Here is a 23228-nt window from a genome sequence, read left to right as displayed (position 1 = left end):
TGAAGGAGTTGGACAAGATAATTTAAGCCCCTCGGTATAATCCAGAGAGGGGGCTGGCACGGTGGCATCGAGTTTCACATGGTTTTCTGCAGGGTCTATGTGAACAGCCATAGACTTCATGATTATTTCCGGCTCTGCATTAGGAGGAGACACTGGCACAATCAACTTCATATTATAGAGAGCACTATAATATATGAGAAATACAGATTCTTCAGTGTACTAAAATATACACATGTAATATACACGGTCCCATTATTCTGAGCAGCAGCTAATATCCACAGTAACCACCGTGTGCAGCACGGACAGCAGCCAGACCGGCCGGGATCGACTCCAGAAGGTCCTGGTAGGTTGTCACAGGTATCTGGAGCAATGCTGACTGCAGTGCATCCCACAGCTGCTGGAGTGGGGGGGATCCATAGAAAGAACATGACCATCAAGGTGGTCCCAGAGCTACTGGAGGGAGCGTGGGGAGAGGATCCATAGAAAGAACATGACCATCGAGGTTGTCCCACAGCTACTGGAGAGAACATGGAAAGGATTCATAGAACGAACACAACCATCGAGGGGGTTACAAAGATGCTCAATTGGGTTCAAGTCTGGGGAATTAGGGTACCAAGGTAGTACTTGGAGGTCTTGCTCATGCTCTTCCAACTAATGTCAGACATTTGTAGTGATGTGATATGTTGCCCTATCTTACTGTAAGATCCTGTCCACCCCAGGGGAGACAATCAGTATGTATGGGTGTACGTGATCTTCAAGGATGGATGCACATCCAGATCTTCTGAGAATGCCTTCCACATGGATGAGTGTCCCAGAGAATGCCACAAAAAACCTCCCCCATCATCTTGTGTTCTTCCAGTAATGGTTGCAGGATGTTTGTTCTCTGATGTTTCTCACCAGACATGTCAACATCCATCCGTTCCATGAAGAAGAAAACGTGACTCATCGGAGAAGGCAACCCTTTACCAATCAGTGGAGGTCTAATTCCGATACTGCCATGGAAATTGAAACCATATTGTCTACGCAACTTTATTATCAGAGGTGCAATAACCGTCTGCTCCAGAGCCCCACATGCAGTCGGTTCTCTAAACTGTTGTGTCTGGTCGCCTCCTGGTTCATTTTGACAGTGAGCTGCTCCACTGTAGTGTCGGTCCTCCCTAGTGCACCTTCATAGCTGACGTTCACCTCTCACATCAGTGGCACGTGGTGCTCTGCAGTTTCCACATTGCTTATTCACAATGGTGCCATTTATCCAATCACGAAACACTTTTACCTTATATACCCACCAAGGGATATGTCAGTAGACAGCCTATTACCCACCTTATATACCGACATGAGGGATATGTGTGCAGACAGCCTATCACATCTTATATACCCACGAGGGATATGTGTGCAGACAGCCTATCACACCTTATATACCCACCGAGGGATGTGTGTGCAGACAGCCTATCACACCTTATATGCCCACCGAGGGATATGTGTGAAGACAGTCTATCACACCTTATATACCCACCAAGCGATATGTGTGCAGACAGCCTATCACACACCTTATATACCCACCGAGGAATATGTGTGCAGACAGCCTATCACACACCTTATATACCCACCGAGGGATATGTGTGCAGACAGCCTATCACACACCTTATATACCTACCGAGGGATATGTGTGCAGACAGCCTATTACACCTTATATACCCACCGAGGGATATGTGTGCAGACAGCCTATCACACCTTATATACCCACAGAGGGATATGTGTGCAGACAGCCTATCACACCTTATATACCCACCGAGGGATATGTGTGCAGACAGCCTATCACACACCTTATATACCCACTGAGGAATATGTGTGCAGACAGCCTATCACACCTTATATACCCACCGAGGGATATGTGTGCAGACAGCCTATCACACCTTATATACCCACCGAGGAATATGTGTGCAGACAGCCTATCACACACCTTATATACCCACCGAGGGATATGTGTGCGGAAAGCCTTTTACACACCTTATATACCCACTGCGCGATATGTGTGCAGACAGCCTATCACAGACCTCATATACCCACCGAAGTATATGTGTGCAAACATCCCATAACACCCCTTATATACCCACGAGAGATATGTGTGCAGACAGCCTATCACACACCTTATATACCCACGAGGGATATGTGTGCAGACAGCCTATCACACCTTATATACCCACCGAGGGATATGTGTGCAGACAGTCTATCACAACTTATATATCCACCGAAGGATATGTGTGCAGACAGCCTATCATACCTTATATACCGACGAGGGACATGTGTGCAGACAGCCTATCACACCTTATATACCCACCGAGGGATATGTGTGCAGACAGCCTATCACACCCCTTATATACCCACCGAGGGATATGTGTGCAGACAGCCTATCAGACCTCTTATATACCCACCAAAGGATATGTGTGCAGACATCCTATCACACACCTCATATACCCACCGAGAGATATGTGTGCAGACAGTCTATCACACATCTTATATACCCACCGAGGGATATGTGTGCAGACTGCCTATCACACAGCTCATATACCCACCGAGGGATATGTGTGAAGACAGCCTATCACACATCTTATATACCCACCGAGGGATATGTGTGCAGACAACCTATCAGAACTTATATACCCACCAAGGGATATGTGTGCAGACAGCCTATCACACCTTATATACCCACCAAGTGATATGTGTGCAGACAGCCTATCACACCTTATATACCCACCGAGGGATATGTGTGCAGACAGCCTATCAGACCCCTTATATACCCACCGAAGGATATGTGTGCAGACAGCCTATCACACACCTCATATACCCACCGAGAGATATGTGTGCAGATAGTCTATCACACATCTTATATACCCACGAGAGATATGTATGCAGACAGCCTATCAGACCCCTTATATACCCACCGAAGGATATGTGTGCAGACAGCCTATCACACACCTCATATACCCACCGAGAGATATGTGTGCAGATAGTCTATCACACATCTTATATACCCACGAGAGATATGTGTGCAGACAGCCTATCACACACCTTATATACCCACCGAGGGATCTGTGTGCAGACAGTCTATCACACACCTTATATACCCACCGAGGGATATGTGTGCAGACAGTCTATCACACATCTTATATACCCACCGAGGGATATGTGTGCAGACAGCCTATCACACATCTTATATACCCACCGAGAGATATGTGTGCAGTAGGGTTGTTTTGATACCAAAATTTTGATTCGGTTTTAATACCATAAAAAAATATTGCGATACTCAATACGATTCGATACCATGCATTCCGCATTTTAAGGAACATCCGCCCCATAATCGAACAGTCCTATCCTATTTTTGGGGGGGACAAGGTGACTATTATGGCGTTCACCGCATAGGAGATATTTTTTTATATTTTAATACAAACCGGATTCCAAAAAAGTTGGGACACTAAACAAATCGTGAATAAAAACTGAATGCAATGATGTGGAGATGGCAAATGTCAATATTTTATTTGTAATAGAACGTAGATGACAGATCAAACGTTTAATCCGAGTAAATGTATCATTTTAAAGGAAAAATACGTTGATTCCAATTTTCATGGTGTCAACAAATCCCAAAAAAGTTGGGACAAGTAGCAATAAGAGGCTGGAAAAAGTAAATTTGAGCATAACGAAGAGCTGGAAGGCCAATTAACACTAATTAGGTCAATTGGCAACATGATTGGGTATAAAAAGAGCTTCTCAGAGTGGCAGTGTCTCTCAGAAGCCAAGATGGGTAGAGGATCACCAATTCCCACAATGTTGCGCAGAAAGATAGTGGAGCAATATCAGAAAGGTGTTACCCAGCGAAAAACTGCAAAGACTTTGCATCTATCATCATCAACTGTGCATAACATCATCCGAAGATTCAGAGAATCTGGAACAATCTCTGTGTGTAAGGGTCAAGGCCGTAAAACCATACTGGATGCCGGTGATCTCCGGGCCCTTAAACGACACTGCACCACAAACAGGAATGCTACTGTAAAGGAAATCACAGAATGGGCTCAGGAATACTTCCAGAAACCATTGTCAGTGAACACAATCCCCCGTGCCATCCGCCGTTGCCAGCTGAAACTCTACAGTGCAAAGAAGAAGCCATTTCTAAGCAAGATCCACAAGCTCAGGCGTTTTCACTGGGCCAGGGATCATTTAAAATGGAGTGTGGCAAAATGGAAGACTGTTCTGTGGTCAGACGAGTCACGATTCGAAGTTCTTTTTGGAAATCTGGGACGCCATGTCATCCGGACCAAAGAGGACAAGGACAACCCAAGTTGTTATCAACGCTCAGTTCAGAAGCCTGCATCTCTGATGGTATGGGGTTGCATGAGTGCGTGTGGCATGGGCAGCTTGCATGTCTGGAAAGGCACCATCAATGCAGAAAAATATATTCAGGTTCTAGAACAACATCTGCTCCCATCCAGACGTCATCTCTTTCAGGGAAGACCCTGCATTTTTCAACAAGATAATGCCAGACCACATTCTGCATCAATCACAACATCATGGCTGCGTAGGAGAAGGATCCGGGTACTGAAATGGCCGGTCTGCAGTCCAGATCTTTCACCTATAGAGAACATTTGGCATAAAGAGGAAGGTGCAACAAAGAAGGCCCAAGACGATTGAACAGTTAGAGGCCTGTATTAGACAAGAATGGGAGAGCATTCCTATTTCTAAACTTGAGAAACTGGTCTCCTCGGTCCCCAGACGTCTGTTGAGTGTTGTAAGAAGAAGGGGAGATGCCACACAGTGGTGAAAATGTCCTTGTCCCAACTTTTTGGGGATTTGTTGACACCATGAAATTCTGATTCAACATATTTTTCCCTTAAAATGGTACATTTTCTCAGTTTAAACTTTTGTTCCGTGATTTATGTTCTATTCTGAATAAAATATTAGAAGTTGGCACCTCCACATCATTGCATTCAGTTTTTATTCACGATTTGTATAGTGTCCCAACTTTTTTGGAATCCGGTTTGTAGTTTTGACTTTTTGGATGTGGCGATATGTAATAATTTATTTATTGTTTATATATTTTATATGTTGTGGCAATGTGAATAGTGATGAGTGCAGTAAAGTCCCGGGGAAGCATGAAAAAGGGGTGTTGTTTGCACCAGGAGCGTGTCACCAAGGGGCCCGGCCTTGGTGGAGTAAAAGCCCTAGATATAGGTGGCCACCAAGTTAGTTGGTGGACACCAAGACCGTTAGCTTAGCTGGCTCCAGCTAGTCCGGGGCGGGCTTTTACTGGGAACAGGCAATGTGTTGGGTGGGTGCCTGTTTCCCATGCTCCAGTCCGGGATTTTGGAATATGTCCATGTCCAGGTCTGGGGAAGGAGACAGAGTTTTTGTGAAGGCTCTGGAAGAGTGGTCTCAGCTGGGCTGGCTGAGGGGCCACGGGGCTAGGTGCTAGCCGGATTGTTGGGGGACGCCGTGATGTTTGGGCGCAAGTGGTCACAAGGCTGGAGTCGGGAGGACTACTGGGCCACACTCCCCCATAAAGGCACTGGACTTTAGACCGTGTGTGAACGGTGCTGTGTACAGCCAGGAGGCTGATGGACATTGGGCTGGGAAAGCCGCATGTTATGACCGTGTGAAAACGGTGCTTTAGGTGAGTCAGGTTATGTTATGTTTAGTTAGAGCCCAGCTGGGTGCCAAATAAAGCGATTTTTGGACCTGAAACTTGGTGTCTGGCAAAGATACTTGTGTGAATGACCCCTGGAGAAGAGCTAACCCCCACAATGTAAAATTGGGAAAGGGGGTGATTTATACTTGGTGTGCTCTTGTTTTACTTTTTTTTTACAGTTTTATTTATTTAACCACTTCCCGTCACACTAACGTCGATAGGCGTCAGGACGGTGGTGCTCTCAGGTCTCAGCGACGCCTATTGGCGTCATCTCGTGAAACCCGAGATTTCATGTGAACACGCGCGCGCATGCGTGCGTGTTCACAGCAGCGTGCGGCTCTGAAGTTAAACTACAGCCTGCCAGCGCTGATCATTCGCTGGCAGGCTGTAGATGTTTAAAAAATCGCATCAGAAAGGTATATTAGACGCTGTTTTGATAACAGCGTCTAATATACCTGCTACCTGGTCCTCTGGTGGTCCCCTTTGTTTGGATCGACCACCAGAGGACACAGGCAGCTCTGTAAGTAGCACCAATCGCCACACTACACTACACCCCCCCCTGTCACTTATTAACCCCTGATCACCCCATATAGACTCCCTGATCACCCCCCTGTCATTGATCACCCCCCTGTAAGGCTCCATTCAGATGTCCGTATGTGTTTTGCGGATCCACGTATCCGCGGATCCGCAAAACACGGACACCGGCAATGTGCTTTCTGCACATTGCCAGAACTATATAGAAAATGCCTTTTCTTGTCCGCAATTGCGGACAAGAATAGGACATGTTCTATATTTTTGCGGAACGGAAGTGCGGACCCCGAAGTGCAGATCCGCAATTCCGGATCCAAGCGGGACAAAGTCTGTCCCTATAGAAATGAATGGGTCCGCAATTCCGTTCCGCAAAATGCGGAACAGAATTGCGGACGTGTGAATAGGGCCTAAGGGTCCCTTATCACCGCCAGTTAGTTAGCTACTTGTTAGGTAGTTGGCGCCCACCGCACCGCAGTCACTGATTAGTCGCTGATTAGCGTCATCGCTGTCACTAATCAGCACTAGTACTATATAGTATCTGTAAGTGATCAAGACTGATCGCAATCAGATCTATATCAGTACATTAGGGTTCAGTACATTAGGGTCCCCTTAGGCTCTACAAAAAATCCAGTGTTCGCCCGATCAGGCCTGATCTTGTGCGCACACTTGCGTTCAGTCCGCTCCACCGCAGTGACAGAAATAATTTTTTTCTGATCACTGCAAAAACACCGTAAAATCGCTGCGGCGCTATAAAGATCACTTTTGAGCTTTTTGGATCTTTATTAGCGATCGCAGCTTTACTTCGCAAGCACTCCTATGTCCTTTCCCCTCTTTTTTGTTTTCACATTTTTTGGCAGAGATTTTTTCATCCACATTGATCGATGCGAATGAAGAAATCTGTGCCGTTCATTTTTTCTTTCAGCCCAGAGGCTGAACGGTAAAAAAAAATCTCATTACCCGTATGCTCAATATAAGGAGAATAGCAGAAACTCCTAATGCTGGGCATACATGTAATGATTGCGGAGACCCTCAAATGCCAGGGCAGTACAAACACCCCACAAATGACCCCAATTTGGAAAGAAGACACCCCAAGGTATTCGCTGAGGGGCATATTGAGTCCATGAAAGATTGAACTTTTTGTCACAAGTTAGCGGAAAGGGAGACTTTGTGAGAAAAAAAAATTTTATAATCAATTTCCGCTAACTTGTGCCAAAAAAAAAAATCTTCTATGAACTCGCCATGCCCCTCACGGAATACCTTGGGGTGTCTTCTTTCCAAAATGTGGTCACATGTGGGGTATTTATACTGCCCTGGCATTTTAGGGGCCGTAAAGTGTGAGATGAAGTCTGGAATCCAAATGCCTAAAAATGCCCTCCTAAAATGTACTCATTGGCCCCTTTGCGCATCTTGGCTGCAAAAAAGTGTCACTTATGTGGTATCGCCGTACTCAGGAGAAGTAAGGCAAGGTGTGTTGGGGTGTATTTTTACATATACCCATGCTGGGTGAGAGAAATATCTCTGTAAATTGACAACTTTGTATAAAAAAATGGAAAAAGTTGTCATTTACAGAGATATTTCTCTCACCCAGCATGGGTATATGTAAAAATACACCCCAAAACACATTGCCCTACTTCTTCTGAGTACGGAGATACCACATGTGTGACACTTTTTTGCAGCCTAGGTGCGCAAAGGGGCTGAAAGTCCAACGAGTACATTTAGGCTTTACAGGGTTGCTCACAATTTAGCCCCATCCAAAATGCCAGAACAGTAAACACACCCCACAAATGACCCCATTTCGGAAAGTAGACACCCTAAGGTATTCGCTGAGGGGCATAGTGAGTCCGTGGGAGATTTTTTTTTTTTTCCCAAGAAGTTATCAGAAATGGAAACTTTATTATTATTATTTTTTCCTCAGAAAGTGTCATTTTCCGCAAACTTGTGAAAAAAAATTAAATCATAAATTAACTCACCATGCCCCTCTGCGAATACTTTGGGGTGTCTTCTTTCTAAAAGTGGGTCATTTGGGGGGTATTTATACTATCCTGGCATTCTAGCACCTCAGGAAACATGACAGGTGCTCAGAAAGTCAGAGCTGATTAAAAATGCGGAAATTCACATTTTTGTACCATAGTTTGTAAACGCTATAACTTTTGCGCAAACCAATAAATATACACTTATTGGATTTTTTTTTATCAAAGACATGTAGCACAATAAATTCTGAAACAAACTTGTATAGAAATGTAATTATATTTGACCAATTTTACCAGAAAAAAGTTAAAAATACACTTTTTTTGAGAAAATTGCGGTCTATTTTGATTAATATTAGAAAAACGAAAAATGTCAGCGGCAATCAAATACCACCATAAGAAAGCTGCATTTGTGAGAAGAAAAGGAGGTAAAATTCATTTGCGTGCCAGGTTGCATGACCGAGCAATAAACCGTGAAAGTTGTGAAGTGCCGATTTGTAAAAAAAGGGCCTGGTCACTAGGGGGGTATAAACCTGTGGTCCTTAAGTGGTTAATAACTATTTTCCCCCTTAGGGGCTAGAACCTGGGATCTTTCATCACTTATCCTATTCACCCTGACGGATCTCTATCAGGGTGAATAGGAGCTCACACTGTCCCTGCTGCCCTGTGCTTTGTACACACAGCAGCAGGGAGGTTACCATGGCAGCCAGGGCTTCAGTAGCGCCTTGGCTACTGCTGGGGCTCCGATCAGAAGCTGCCACTGCACCACCAATGAGAGGAGGTGAGGGGACTCTGTGGCCACTGCCACCAATGAGAGGAGGTGAGGGGACTCTGTGGCCACTGCCACCAATGAGAGGAGGTGAGGGGACTCTGTGGCCACTGCCACCAATGATTTTAACACTGGGGAGGGGGCGGGGGGGAGGGCGCACTGCGCCACCAATGTTTTTAATACTGGGGATGGGTGGGGAGGACGCACTGCTCCACCAATGATAATTAACGTTGAATATACAACTACAGCCGGCGGCAGAAACACATTGCCGGCACCCTGCTTTGGATCGCAGCGCCCTGTCAGAGGCAGGGTGCCGGCAATGTGTTTCTGCCGCCGGCTGTAGTTGTATATTAAACGTTAGTTATCATTGGTGGTGCAGTGGCCACAGCCCCTCCCCTCCTCCTCCCCTCTGCGCTATCATTGGTGGCAGCGGCAGCAGCAGCAGCACAGGAGGGAGAGACTGCTTCCTTCTCCCCGTGCTGCTGAGGGAACATGGCCACGCTGAGAGCAGCGCGATCCATGTTCTCTGATACTGGGCTGTGCAGTAGCGCATCCTAGTATCGATAAAAGGCAAATCCTGGTATCGCATCGATACTGGGACAAAAGTATCGGTTGGGTATCGAAAGTTCGATACCCGAAACAACCCTAGTGTGCAGACAGTCTATCACACATCTTATATACCCACCGAGGGATATGTGTGCAGACAGTCTATCACACATCTTATATACCCACCGAGGGATATGTGTGCAGACAGCCTATCACACCTTATATACCCATCAAGGGATATGTATGTAGACAGCCTATCACACCTTATATACCCACCAAGGCATATGTGTGCAGACAGTCTATCACACCTTATATACCCACCGAGGGATATGTGTGCAGACAGTCTATCACACCTTATATATATACCCACGAGGGATATGTGTGCAGACAGTCTATCACACCTTATATACCCACCGAGGGATATGTGTGCAGACAGCCTATCACACACCTTATATACCCACCGAGGGAAATGTGTGCAGACAGCCTATCACACACCTTATACAGGGAGTGCAGAATTATTAGGCAAGTTGTATTTTTGAGGATTAATTTTATTATTGAACAACAACCATGTTCTCAATGAACCCAAAAAACTCATTAATATCAAAGCTGAATATTTTTGGAAATAGTTTTTAGTTTGTTTTTAGTTTTAGCTATTTTAGGGGGATATCTGTGTGTGCAGGTGACTATTACTGTGCATAATTATTAGGCAACTTAACAAAAAACAAATATATACCCATTTCAATTATTTATTTTTACAAGTGAAACCAATATAACATCTCAACATTCACAAATATACATTTCTGACATTCAAAAACAAAACAAAAACAAATCAGTGACCAATATAGCCACCTTTCTTTGCAAGGACACTCAAAAGCCTGCCATCCATGGATTCTGTCAGTGTTTTGATCTGTTCACCATCAACATTGCGTGCAGCAGCAACCACAGCCTCCCAGACACTGTTCAGAGAGGTGTACTGTTTTCCCTCCTTGTAAATCTCACATTTGATGATGGACCACAGGTTCTCAATGGGGTTCAGATCAGGTGAACAAGGAGGCCATGTCATTAGATTTTCTTCTTTTATACCCTTTCTTGCCAGCCACGCTGTGGAGTACTTGGACGCGTGTGATGGAGCATTGTCCTGCATGAAAATCATGTTTTTCTTGAAGGATGCAGACTTCTTCCTGTACCACTGCTTGAAGAAGGTGTCTTCCAGAAACTGGCAGTAGGACTGAGAGTTGAGCTTGACTCCATCCTCAACCCGAAAAGGCCCCACAAGCTCATCTTTGATGATACCAGCCCAAACCAGTACTCCACCTCCACCTTGCTGGCGTCTGAGTCGGACTGGAGCTCTCTGCCCTTTACCAATCCAGCCACGGGCCCATCCATCTGGCCCATCAAGACTCACTCTCATTTCATCAGTCCATAAAACCTTAGAAAAATCAGTCTTGAGATATTTCTTGGCCCAGTCTTGACGTTTAAGCTTGTGTGTCTTGTTCAGTGGTGGTCGTCTTTCAGCCTTTCTTACCTTGGCCATGTCTCTGAGTATTGCACACCTTGTGCTTTTGGGCACTCCAGTGATGTTGCAGCTCTGAAATATGGCCAAACTGGTGGCAAGTGGCATCTTGGCAGCTGCACGCTTGACTTTTCTCAGTTCATGGGCAGTTATTTTGCGCCTTGGTTTTTCCACACGCTTCTTGCGACCCTGTTGACTATTTTGAATGAAACGCTTGATTGTTCGATGATCACGCTTCAGAAGCTTTGCAATTTTAAGAGTGCTGCATCCCTCTGCAAGATATCTCACTATTTTTGACTTTTCTGAGCCTGTCAAGTCCTTCTTTTGACCCATTTTGCCAAAGGAAAGGAAGTTGCCTAATAATTATGCACACCTAATATAGGGTGTTGATGTCATTAGACCACACCCCTTCTCATTACAGAGATGCACATCACCTAATATGCTTAATTGGTAGTAGGCTTTCGAGCCTATACAGCTTGGAGTAAGACAACATGCATAAAGAGGATGATGTGGTCAAAATACTCATTTGCCTAATAATTCTGCACGCAGTGTATACCCACCGAGGGAAATGTGTGCAGACAGTCTATCACACCTTATATATATACCCACGAGGGATATGTGTGCAGACAGCCTATCACACACCTTATATACCCACCGAGGGATATGTGTGCAGACAGCCTATCACACACCTTATATACCCACCGAGGCATATGTGTGCAGACAGTCTATCACACCTTATATACCCACCGAGGGATATGTGTACAGACAGTCTATCACACCTTATATATATACCCACGAGGGATATGTGTGCAGACAGCCTATCACACACCTTATATACCCACCGAGGGATATGTGTGCAGACAGCCTATCACACCTTATATACCCATCGAGGGATATGTGTGCAGACAGTCTATCACACACCTTATATACCCACCGAGGGATATGTGTGCAGACAGTCTATCACACCTTATATACCCACCGAGGGATATGTGTACAGACAGTCTATCACACCTTATATATATACCCACGAGGGATATGTGTGCAGACAGCCTATCACACCTTATATACCCACAGAGGGATATGTGTGCAGACAGCCTATCACACACCTTATATACCCACCGAGAGATATGTGTGCAGACAGCCTATCACACCTTATATACCCACCGAGGGATATGTGTGCAGACAGCCTATTACACCTTATATACCCACCGAGAGATATGTGTGCCGACAGCCTATCACACCTTATATACCCACTGAGGGATATGTGTGCAGACAGCCTAATACACCTTATATACCCACAGAGGGATATGTGTGCAGACAGCCTATCACACCTTATATACCCATCGAGGGATATGTGTGCAGGCAGTCTATCACACACCTTATATACCCACCGAGGGATATGTGTGCAGACAGTCTATCACACCTTATATACCCACCGAGGGATATGTGTACAGACAGTCTATCACACCTTATATATATACCCACGAGGGATATGTGTGCAGACAGCCTATCACACACCTTATATACCCACCGAGGGATATGTGTGCAGACAGCCTATCACACCTTATATACCCATCGAGGGATATGTGTGCAGACAGTCTATCACACACCTTATATACCCACCGAGGGATATGTGTACAGACAGTCTATCACACCTTATATATATACCCACGAGGGATATGTGTGCAGACAGCCTATCACACCTTATATACCCACAGAGGGATATGTGTGCAGACAGCCTATCACACACCTTATATACCCACTGAGAGATATGTGTGCAGACAGCCTATCACACCTTATATACCCACCGAGGGATATGTGTGCAGACAGCCTATCACACCCCTTATATACCCACCGAGGGATATGTGTGCCGACAGCCTATCACACCTTATATACCCACTGAGGGATATGTGTGCAGACAGCCTATTACACCTTATATACCCACCGAGGGATATGTGTGCAGACAGCCTATCACACCTTATATACCCACCGAGGGATATGTGTGCAGACAGCCTATTACACCTTATATACCCACCGAGAGATATGTGTGCCGACAGCCTATCACACCTTATATACCCACTGAGGGATATGTGTGCAGACAGCCTATCACACCTTATATACCCACTGAGGGATGTGTGCAGACAGCCTATCACACCTTATATACCCACCGAGGGAAATGTGTGCAGACAGCCTATCACACCTTATATACCCACCGAGGGAAATGTGTGCAGACAGCCTATCACACCTTATATACCCACCGAGGGATGTGTGTGCAGACAGCCTATCACACCTTATATACCCACCAAGCGATATGTGTGCAGACAGCCTATCACACCCCATATATACCAACGAGGGATATGTGTGCGGACAGCCTATCACACCTTATATACCCACCGAGGGATATGTGTGCAGACAGCCTATCACACCTTATATACCCACCGAGGGATGTGTGTGCAGACAGCCTATCACACCTTATATACCCACCAAGCCAGCTCACCACACATGACTCCCTTCATGAGCTACACGCTACCGATGTTGAAAGTAGGAAGTGGTCAGAATAATGGGACTCAACTGGGTACATATATATCAATACTAACATACAGATCTAGGGTAATGATAGAGGGCATTAATGTATACAGAAAGAAGATAAAGGCTACTAATATGTTGAGAAAAGCCGTACTAACAGATATGTATATAATATACACATAGATTAACCCTTGAAGGATGTGGCCTATTTTAGACTTCTAGACACAATTTTTTTCTCCACATTTTAAAGCCATACACGTATTTTTCGCCCTATAAGATGCACCGGCTCATAAGACGCACCTAGGTTTTAGAGGAGGACAATAAGAAAATTTTTTTTTTTCATTAGACCTCTGGTCGGACCACCAGTCACACCCCCAATGTTTATCAGACCTCAGCTGACAGCCCCAATCAGACCCCCAAAGTTAATAAGACCTCAGATCAAACCCCATTCATATCTCAGCTCAGACCCCAATGTGAATGACCCCCAATCAGACTTCAGATAACAGCCCCATGCCTCTCTTCAGCCCCCAGCAGCGTTATATCAGCCCCATTGCCTCTCACCAGCCCCCAGCCAAGTTATATCAGCCACCAGAAGCCTCATAATGGAAGCACTCATTAGTTTTCTCCCCATAAGACACAGGGGCATTTCCCCCAACTTTTGGGGGGGGAAAATGCATCTTATGGGGCGAAAAATACGGTATGTTTTTTAATTTTCTAAAGGCAGGTGAATGAGTGCTTGCTTTTTCAGTAGGGTGAATTGTAAAAAATGTATATAGGTATTGATCTTTTTCTACTTTTGCACAATAAAAACTCCTTCTTGTACATCCTCACAGCAGCACATACGTAAGGTTTAACTCCCAACCTGCTGTGAGTGAGGACAGCTGCCAGGATCAAAGAGACTGGACTTACTCAAAAAGAAGAAGAGAAAAAAGTAGTAGCTGTCTTTAATTCTTCTCTCAGGGGGTGAGCAAATTTTCTGAAATTAGTTCCATAATTCTTTCAATTTCGCAACCAGATTTGATTTGGTCGACGTAAATTTGACATGAATAGAAAGTGATCAAACAGTGTTAGTAATGTGATAGTGACAGCAACACTATGGGTAAATGCTACAGACACTGCACTATTAGATTTGTTGTTCATTTTAAAAAAATTGCCAAAAAACTCTCTCTTTCTGGGGGCAGATGTCTGCCAGTGTTTATACACAACTGGTGCTATCAGAAGACAAAATGGCTTGTTTTTAACAAATGACTGAAAAATTGTACCAATTTGGGAAGTAGCCACAATTTTAGTGTTATTTGAAAGAAAATATGTGTCACACTAGATAGTAAAGCAATGGCTTTTTACAAAAGCTATCAAAAAAATGATTCCTTTCTGGGGAGCAATTTCAGGTTTTCTATACTGTGAAGGATAGAGTTCCTAGCAGCAGCAGTACAGTATAGAACATGACAAGACAAAGGATGTGCGGCTGTGTAGGAGTAGTGGTACTGGCAGCAGCAGTACAGTAGGGAACATGATGGACAAGGCAGAATATATGCAGCTGTGCAGGGATAGTAGTAGCAGAAGCAGCATCATAGTATGAAACATGATGAACAAGTAAGATGTGTGGCTGTGTAGGGGTAGTAGTAGCGGCAGTAGCAGTACAGCATGGAACATGATGGACAAGGCAGGAGATGTGTGGCTGTGTAGGGGTAGTAGTAGCGGCAGTAGCAGTAGAGTATGGAACATGATGGACAAGGCAGGAGATGTGTGGCTGTGTAGGGGTAGTAGTGGCGGCAGTAGCAGTACAGCATGGATCATGATGGACAAGGCAGGAGATGTGTGGCTGTGTAGGGGTAGTAGTAGCAGCAGTAGCAGTACAGCATGGAACATGATGGACAAGGCAGGAGATGTGTGGCTGTGTAGGGGTAGTAGTAGCGGCAGTAGCAGTACAGCATGGATCATGATGGACAAGGCAGGAGATGTGTGGCTGTGTAGGTGTAGTAGTAGCGGCAGTAGCAGTAGAGCATGGAACATGATAGACAAGGCAGGAGATGTGTGGCTGTGTAGGGGTAGTAGTAGCGGCAGTAGCAGTACAGCATGGAACATGATGGACAAGGCAGGAGATGTACGGCTGTGTAGGGGTAGGGGTAGTAGTAGCGGCAGTAGCAGTACAGCATGGATCATGATGGACAAGGCAGGAGATGTGTGGCTGTGTAGGGGTAGTAGTAGCAGCAGTAGCAGTACAGCATGGAACATGATGGACAAGGCAGGAGATGTGTGGCTGTGTAGGTGTAGTAGTAGCGTCAGTAGCAGTACAGTATGGAACATGATGGACAAGGCAGGAGATGTGTGGCTGTGTAGGGGTAGTAGTAGCGGCAGTAGCAGTACAGCATGGAACATGATGGACAAGGCAGGAGATGTGTGGCTGTGTAGGGGTAGTAGTAGCGGCAGTAGCAGTACAGCATGGATCATGATGGACAAGGCAGGAGATGTGTGGCTGTGTAGGTATAGAAGTAGTGGCAGCAGCATCACAATGTAGCACATGAAGTAGTAGTAGTAGTGGCAGATATGTGGTTGTGCAGGGCAGCAGCATTACAGTATGGAACATAAATAAAAGGGCAGGAGATTTGTAGTTGTGTGTTCCACACTTATGGAGGAGATTCTTTTCTGTTTCAGTGTGACACCGCCACCTGCTGTGCTGAATACCTTCTCTCACAGTACACCAATGGCAAACTGTGCCAGTTTCTGCCACTGGTCCAATTTACTGACCCAGAAGTCTAAGCATTTAAGTCATCATGTCTTCCATCACCTGAACCTCCTCCTTATGGCAGTCCATATGTTGACTGCTCTCATACAACATTAATAGGAGGACTATGAGGAATATCTTCTTTGAGCACTTTGGGTGCTCTCCACTAGGAACGGTCAGTGTAAAGATAGTAAAGAAAAGCTTCTATCGGCATCAAATTAACTGTTATGGAAGAAGAATACAGTGAACACTGTCTCCAAGGCATGGTGTCACAATCAGAGGTAATATTAGCATCAACCTGCTGTCTGGCGGGATGGCTGGTGCAAACAATACTGCTGCTGGTACTTGCAGTACTGTCATCCCTCTTTCTCATTGCCGGATGACATGCCAGGGTTGATTCATCTTAGATTTCCCTGTCCACTGCCACTTTGTCTTTTACCAGACATTTTATTTTAACACAATATTTCATACAGTCCAGTAAAATATAAGTGTAACAGAACATCAGGCACACGGGTCTGCAATTAAATAAAAAAATTGAAAAATTGAAAAAAAAAATTGTCGGTTGGACATTGTTCACTACAATATATGGTCGGTAAATGTGAGACACACAAATACGTCAGGCACACTAGTCTGTGATTAACTGTTTTTTTTTTTTTTTTTACTAATCTCAGTTTAAAAAAAAAAAAGAAAAATAAAAAAGGTCCATTGTTCAAAGTTCACTACAACTGTATTGACTCAGACCAATATGTCAGGTGGCACAATATTAGCACCAGGATTAATACTGCAAAAGATTTGTTGTGTTTGTGAATTATGTGATAAGATTGTGGTGATTCCCATTAATAACTTAATCCCAAAAAAACTTTCCACTGCATTCCATTGCTGTCATTAAAGGACCTACTGAGATCATTTCAGTAATCGTCTTGTTAACTCAGGTGAGAATGTTGACGAGCACAAGGCTGGAGATCATTATGTCAGGCTGATTGGGTTAAAATGGCAGACTTGACATGTTAAAAGGAGGGTGATGCTTGAAATCATTGTTCTTCCATTGTTAACCATGGTGACCTGCAAAGAAACGTGTGCAGCCATCATTGCATTGCATAAAAATGGCTTCACAGGCAAGGATATTGTAGCTACTAAGATTTGCAGCACGCCAGACCTGCAGGGTATTGCGAAATGAGGTCACGGTTATGGGCAATCGAGGGCTACTCACTGTATTGGAGAACCCTGGGCAGGCATGCGGCAGTGAAGGAGAGGTAGACACAAGTTCCTCTGGGGCACACTCCGTACATAGGGACCAGACCTGATGGTGGATGAGGTGCCCTGGATGTTACAGGTATTTTGAGTGCCTGAAGCAAGGTCCCCTTTGGAATCGTGACGCCAGTGCCTGTAACGGTGGCACACCGATTTATAGTAGTAATAAGTGAGGTACACAGGTGGTATAGTGAACCAAACGTTGCTTTACTTAAAGAATCCAACTTTGTACATCAAGATGGTAATGCAGTCCCTTATATCAAGTGCTTCACAAGCAGGCTTCAATACAAATACTGGCAGGTATAATTCTGTGCAAGATACTCAGAGGGTAATCCACAACACACTCAGAATCAGGTTGTACCTTTCCTCAGAAATAGTGTACGCTGTTCTTTAGAACTCCTGTCTGGTTTCTATCCCAAGGCCCGGATGCCTAAATGCTGGCTTAAATCCTTGGTAAAATATATCTTCCTCCCATATGGATTCTTGCTCTCACTCTATAGTTCCTCTGCCCATTAGCTTACTTATCTGAGCTGATGACACTGTCTCTGCTTGACTTGAGGGTAACTGCAGGTTTCTCCCAGGAGGTCCCGTCCTACTACTGGGGTGACTTCTGAGCTAACTGAGGCTCACTGGAACTACAGGCAGGCTAGGGTTCTTCACTAGCCTCCTGGTCATAGCTAGCAGCCAGGGCTATCAAGCTGCATGTCAGGAGGAGGCCCTCAGCATATCTCTGGCTGGTGCCTTCTCACTTCTGTCTCCACAGACTCCTGACTACAGACTGACTCCTCCCTGTCTGGGCCTGGATATTTATACTAGGGGCTCCCTATCTCCCTCTAGTGTCTGGGATGTCTAACCACACCCAACTAGGCCTGCTAAGCATTAACACAGGGGAACATTGCATATAAAAACACATAGAAAATACATTAAATGCATAGTTAAATATAACATCACTGTCCCTTGTGAGTAGGAGTAACACGCTAACCAATTGACCCTTGTGTAGTGCACCTCAATCAACAATTTATAGGATCATCAAGAACTTCAAGAGAAGAGGTTCAATTCTTGTTAAGAAGGCTTTAGGGCGTCCAAGAAAGTCCAGCAAGCGCCAGGATCGTCTCCTAAAGAGGATTCAGCTGCGGGATCGGAGTGCCACCAGTGCAGAGCTTGCTCAGGAATGGCAGCAGGCAGGTGTGAGCGCATCTGCACGCACAGTGAGGCCAAGACTTTTGGAAGATGGCCTGGTGTCAAGAAGGGCAGCAAAGAAGCCACTTCTCTCCAAAAAAAATATCAGGGACAGATTGATCTTCTGCAGAAAGTATGGTGAATGGACTGCTGAGGACTGGGGCAAAGTCATATTCTCCGATGAAGCCTCTTTCCGATTGTTTGGGGCATCTGGAAAAAGGCTTGTCCGGAGAAGAAAAGGTGAGCGCTACTGTGGCGAAACCGACCTCGCCACTGGGTTTTGGATAGGACTGGCTGCTGGCCTCTTGCCCCTGGATTATGTGCCATATACTAACTTTTGAACCACTGGTCTGATTCATGCCATTTCTTAATATGTTGTTCCCCTGAATGGATTGATTGCGAATATGTAATTTTTATGTGAATGTGATGTATGGTTTTAGAGTTATGAAAGTTGGGTAGAAAGTATGTTTAACTGTATGTATAATTTGAGTCTCCTCTCAGGATAAGGGGAGGGAATATGTTGGGTGTGTTTCTATTGTGCCATTGTCCCATTGTGTGTTTAAAGGGTGATGTCTGTTCTGTTGTCCTCACATGTGTATTGGCGATCTCCCTTTGTCCTCAGAGATAATTGGATTGCTCTTCAGGTTGTCTGGACAGAGAGGAGGAAACCATGATGCATTGTGGGGATATGTTGTCCTATGTCCCAGTCTTCATTCTGGTCCTCTGGGGGCGTGAACGATTGGTTGCTGTAGTTACATTGTATGTGTTGTTAATTACTGATTGGTTGTATTTCAAACCCCTGTGGGCATTACTATGTTTGTTTTTTGTGAATAAAAGAGGCTGTACTTCAAGTACAGTCAGACCACTGTTTGACCCTCAACACGGAGCCTTGTCTCGTTATTGGGGGGATCCGCTGTATGCTGTTAGAAGACCGATTGCCAGGATTGTATGCTTTTCCTGTTCGTCTGCTAGCAGCTATTCGTGAGGTTCCAGTTTGGAGTGCTACTTTGTATCCAGTTCGGGAGTTGGTGTTCTGCAGTAGCTGTGCCTGTCTCTCAGAAAGGGGCTTATCGCCTAAACGGATTTTAACCCCTTGTCTGCGGAAATGGTCCGTTACATTGGTGGCAAGCAGCGGGATCGTTCCTACAGCCAGAAGGACAGCTACGGGAGACACCATTTCTGTGGATTCTACAATTTAAGGACAACGCATGTCTCAGTACAGCGACCCTAAAAGCACCAGGATGGAACCAGCAGTGTTATACGAGGAGGAGGACCTGGATGGCCGGGATGCATTAAGGAAAGGCATCTGGTACCAGGCCCTGGATAATCTACAATACCAGCGGGGTGAGAGTCTCCCCAGTGAAGAGCAGCGGTTGCAGAAGCAAGTGGCCCTGCGGATGCCCTTCCTGGAAGAGCAGCCTCTGGAGGAATGGGTGAAGGAACTAGAGCACCGGGTATGGCAGGAGCTATGGCTGGAGGATGTCTACCAGGCGCTTTGGTGGTATATGGCACAGTATATACCCTGGACAGCCGAACATGACAAGCCAGAGGGAGAGGAGTTTTATGGTCCTGGCTTGTTATGGGAGTCCTTTGCAGAGCCTGACTTCGGGAGCCCTGCACAGTCCAGACTTCAGGACATTTTTTATGAGAGGGAGGCTAGGCATGAGTGGGATGACCCCCATGAGGTAGAGCAAGACCTGGCTCACCTAGCAACCCTGGAGTGGGAACTGGAGCAGGACTACCGAGATCTCTTCCACTCCATTGAGAAGGCTCAGCAGGACGGTAAGGTGACAGACCCAGATCCAGACCCATTCAGCTGGGCAGATATTGTAGAGTGTTACTGGGAAGGACCCCAGGTGGCCGGTAGAGATGGGACCGAGGTCTCTCCACCGGTCCTGCAGGGAATTGGGAGCCCAGTCTCCATTCCCCAGCGGCAGTGTGAAGTGCAGGGAGAGGAGAGCAGCGTCCTCCCTCTCCAGCAGCAGGCTGAGTTACAGGGGGCAGAGGTAGTTGTTCCTGCCCCCCAGCAGCAGAGTGATATGCCGGGAAGGCAGTGTGAAGTGCAGGGAGAGGAGAGCAGCGTCCTCCCTCTCCAGCGGCAGGCTGAGTTACAGGGGGCAGAGGTAGTTGTTCCTGCCCCCCAGCAGCAGCATGATTTTTTGGGAATAGAGAGCCCAGTCTCCTTTCCCCAGCAGCAGGACACTGTATTGGGAGCAGAGACAGTCGGTCCTGTCCCCCAGCAGCAGCATGATTTTTTGGGAATAGAGAGCCCAGTCTCCTTTCCCCAGCAGCAGGACACTGTATTGGGAGCGGAGACGGTCGGTCGCCCTCCCCAGCGGCTGGAAGTATGTATGGGAGAGGAGCTTGTTACCCCCTCTCCCCAGCGGCAGCTTAACGCACCAGGGGGAGACAGTAAGCCCCACAACAGTGCAGATGGGACCGTGGTCTCTGCACTTACAGCACAGGGGGTAGAGACAGTCGGTCTCCCCCTCCAACAACCAGGCTCCAACCAGGCTTCTTCCGTGGTAGCGCTGGCACCAGGGCAGAGTACCGCTGATACCTGCCCACAAAGCAACCTCCACTCCAAGCCAGGGAGCAACACAGAGACCGAGAGTACGAGCTTCCAACACAACCTTGGTGGACTCACTGGACAGAGACAGGCTACCAAATTCAACAGGTCCAGTATTGGGTTGTGGGTGGGCTGCCAGACTAACTCAGGTACCGACCGGCGTGAGGTCAGGTATCTGGTTAGTCTTCCCTGGGGGGGGGAGATGTGTGGCGAAACCGACCTCGCCACTGGGTTTTGGAGAGGACTGGCTGCTGGCCTCTTGCCCCTGGATTATGGGCCATATACTAACTTTTGAACCACTGGTCTGATTCATGCCATTTTTTAATATGTTGTTCCCCTGAATGGATTGATTGCGAATATGTAATTTTTATGTGAACGTGATGTATGGTTTTAGAGTTATGAAAGTTGGGTAGAAAGTATGTTTAACTGTATGTATAATTGAGTCTCCTCTCAGGATAAGGGGAGGGAATATGCTGGGTGTGTTTCTATTGTGCCATTGTCCCATTGTGTGTTTAAAGGGTGATGTCTGTTCTGTTGTCTGCAAATGTGTATTGGCGATCTCCCTTTGTCCTCAGAGATAATTGGATTGCTCTTCAGGTTGTCTGGACAGAGAGGAGGAAACCATGATGCATTGTGGGGATATGTTGTCCTATGTCCCAGTCTTCATTCTGGTCCTCTGGGGGCGTGAACGATTGGTTGCTGTAGTTACATTGTATGTGTTGTTAATTACTGATTGGTTGTATTTCAAACCCCTGTGGGCAGTACTATGTTTGTTTTTTGTGAATAAAAGAGGCTGTACTTCAAGTACAGTCAGACCACTGCTTGACCCTCAAAACGGAGCCTTGTCTCGTTATTGGGGGGATTCACTGTACGCTGTTAGAGGACCGATTGCCAGGATTGTATGCTTTTCCTGTTCGTCTGCTAGCAGCTATTCGTGAGGTTCCAGTTTGGAGTGCTACTTTGTATCCAGTTCGGGAGTTGGTGTTCTGCAGTAGCTGTGCCTGTCTCTCAGAAAGGGGCACATCGCCTAAACGGATTTTAACCCCTTGTCTGCGGAAACGGTCCGTTACAGCTACCATCAGTCCTGTGTCATGCCAACAGTAAAGCATCCTGAGACCATTCATGTGTGGGGTTGCTTCTCATCCAAGGGAGTGGGCTCACTCACAATTTTGCCCAAAAACACAGCCATGAATAAAGAATGGCACCAAAACACCCTCCAACAGCAACTTCTTCCAACAATCCAACAACAGTTTGGTGAAGAACAATGCATTTTCCAGCACGATGGAGCACCGTGCCATAAGGCAAAAGTGATAACTAAGTGGCTCGGGGACCAAAACGTTGACATTTTGGGTCCATGGCCTGGAAACTCCCCAGATCTTAATCCCATTGAGAACTTGTGGTCAATCCTCAAGAGGCGGGTGGACAAACAAAAACCCACTAATTCTGACAAACTCCAAGAAGTGATTATGAAAGAATGGGTTGTATCAGTCAGGGATTGGCCCAGAAGTTGATTGAGAGCATGCCCAGTCGAATTGCAGAGGTCCTGAAAAAGAAGGGCCAACACTGCAAATACTGACTCTTTGCATAAATGTCATGTAATTGTCGATAAAAGCCTTTGAAAGTATGAAGTGCGTGTAATTATATTTCACTACATCACAGAAACAACTGAAACAAAGATCTAAAAGCAGTTTAGCAGCAAACTTTGTGAAAACTAATATTTTTGTCATTCTCAAAACTTTTGGCCACGACTGTAGCTTTAAAGATGACCTTTCACCTGGAAAAACATTGTGAACTAAGTATGCTGCCATGGAGAGCGGCGCCCGGGGATCTCACTGCACTTACTATTATCCCCGGGCGCCGCTCCGTTCTCCTTCTATGCCCTCCGGTATCTCCGCTCACTAAGTTATAGTAGGCGGAGATTCCAGTCCCTAAGTTATGGTAGGCGGAGTCTGCCCTTGTTCTGCTCTAGCGCTGG

Source organism: Bufo bufo, chromosome 6 (assembly GCF_905171765.1).
Source record: "Bufo bufo chromosome 6, aBufBuf1.1, whole genome shotgun sequence".
Lineage (NCBI taxonomy): Eukaryota > Metazoa > Chordata > Amphibia > Anura > Bufonidae > Bufo > Bufo bufo.
The sequence above is the reverse complement of the archived record's forward strand: the minus strand, read 5'-3'. Positions refer to the sequence as shown.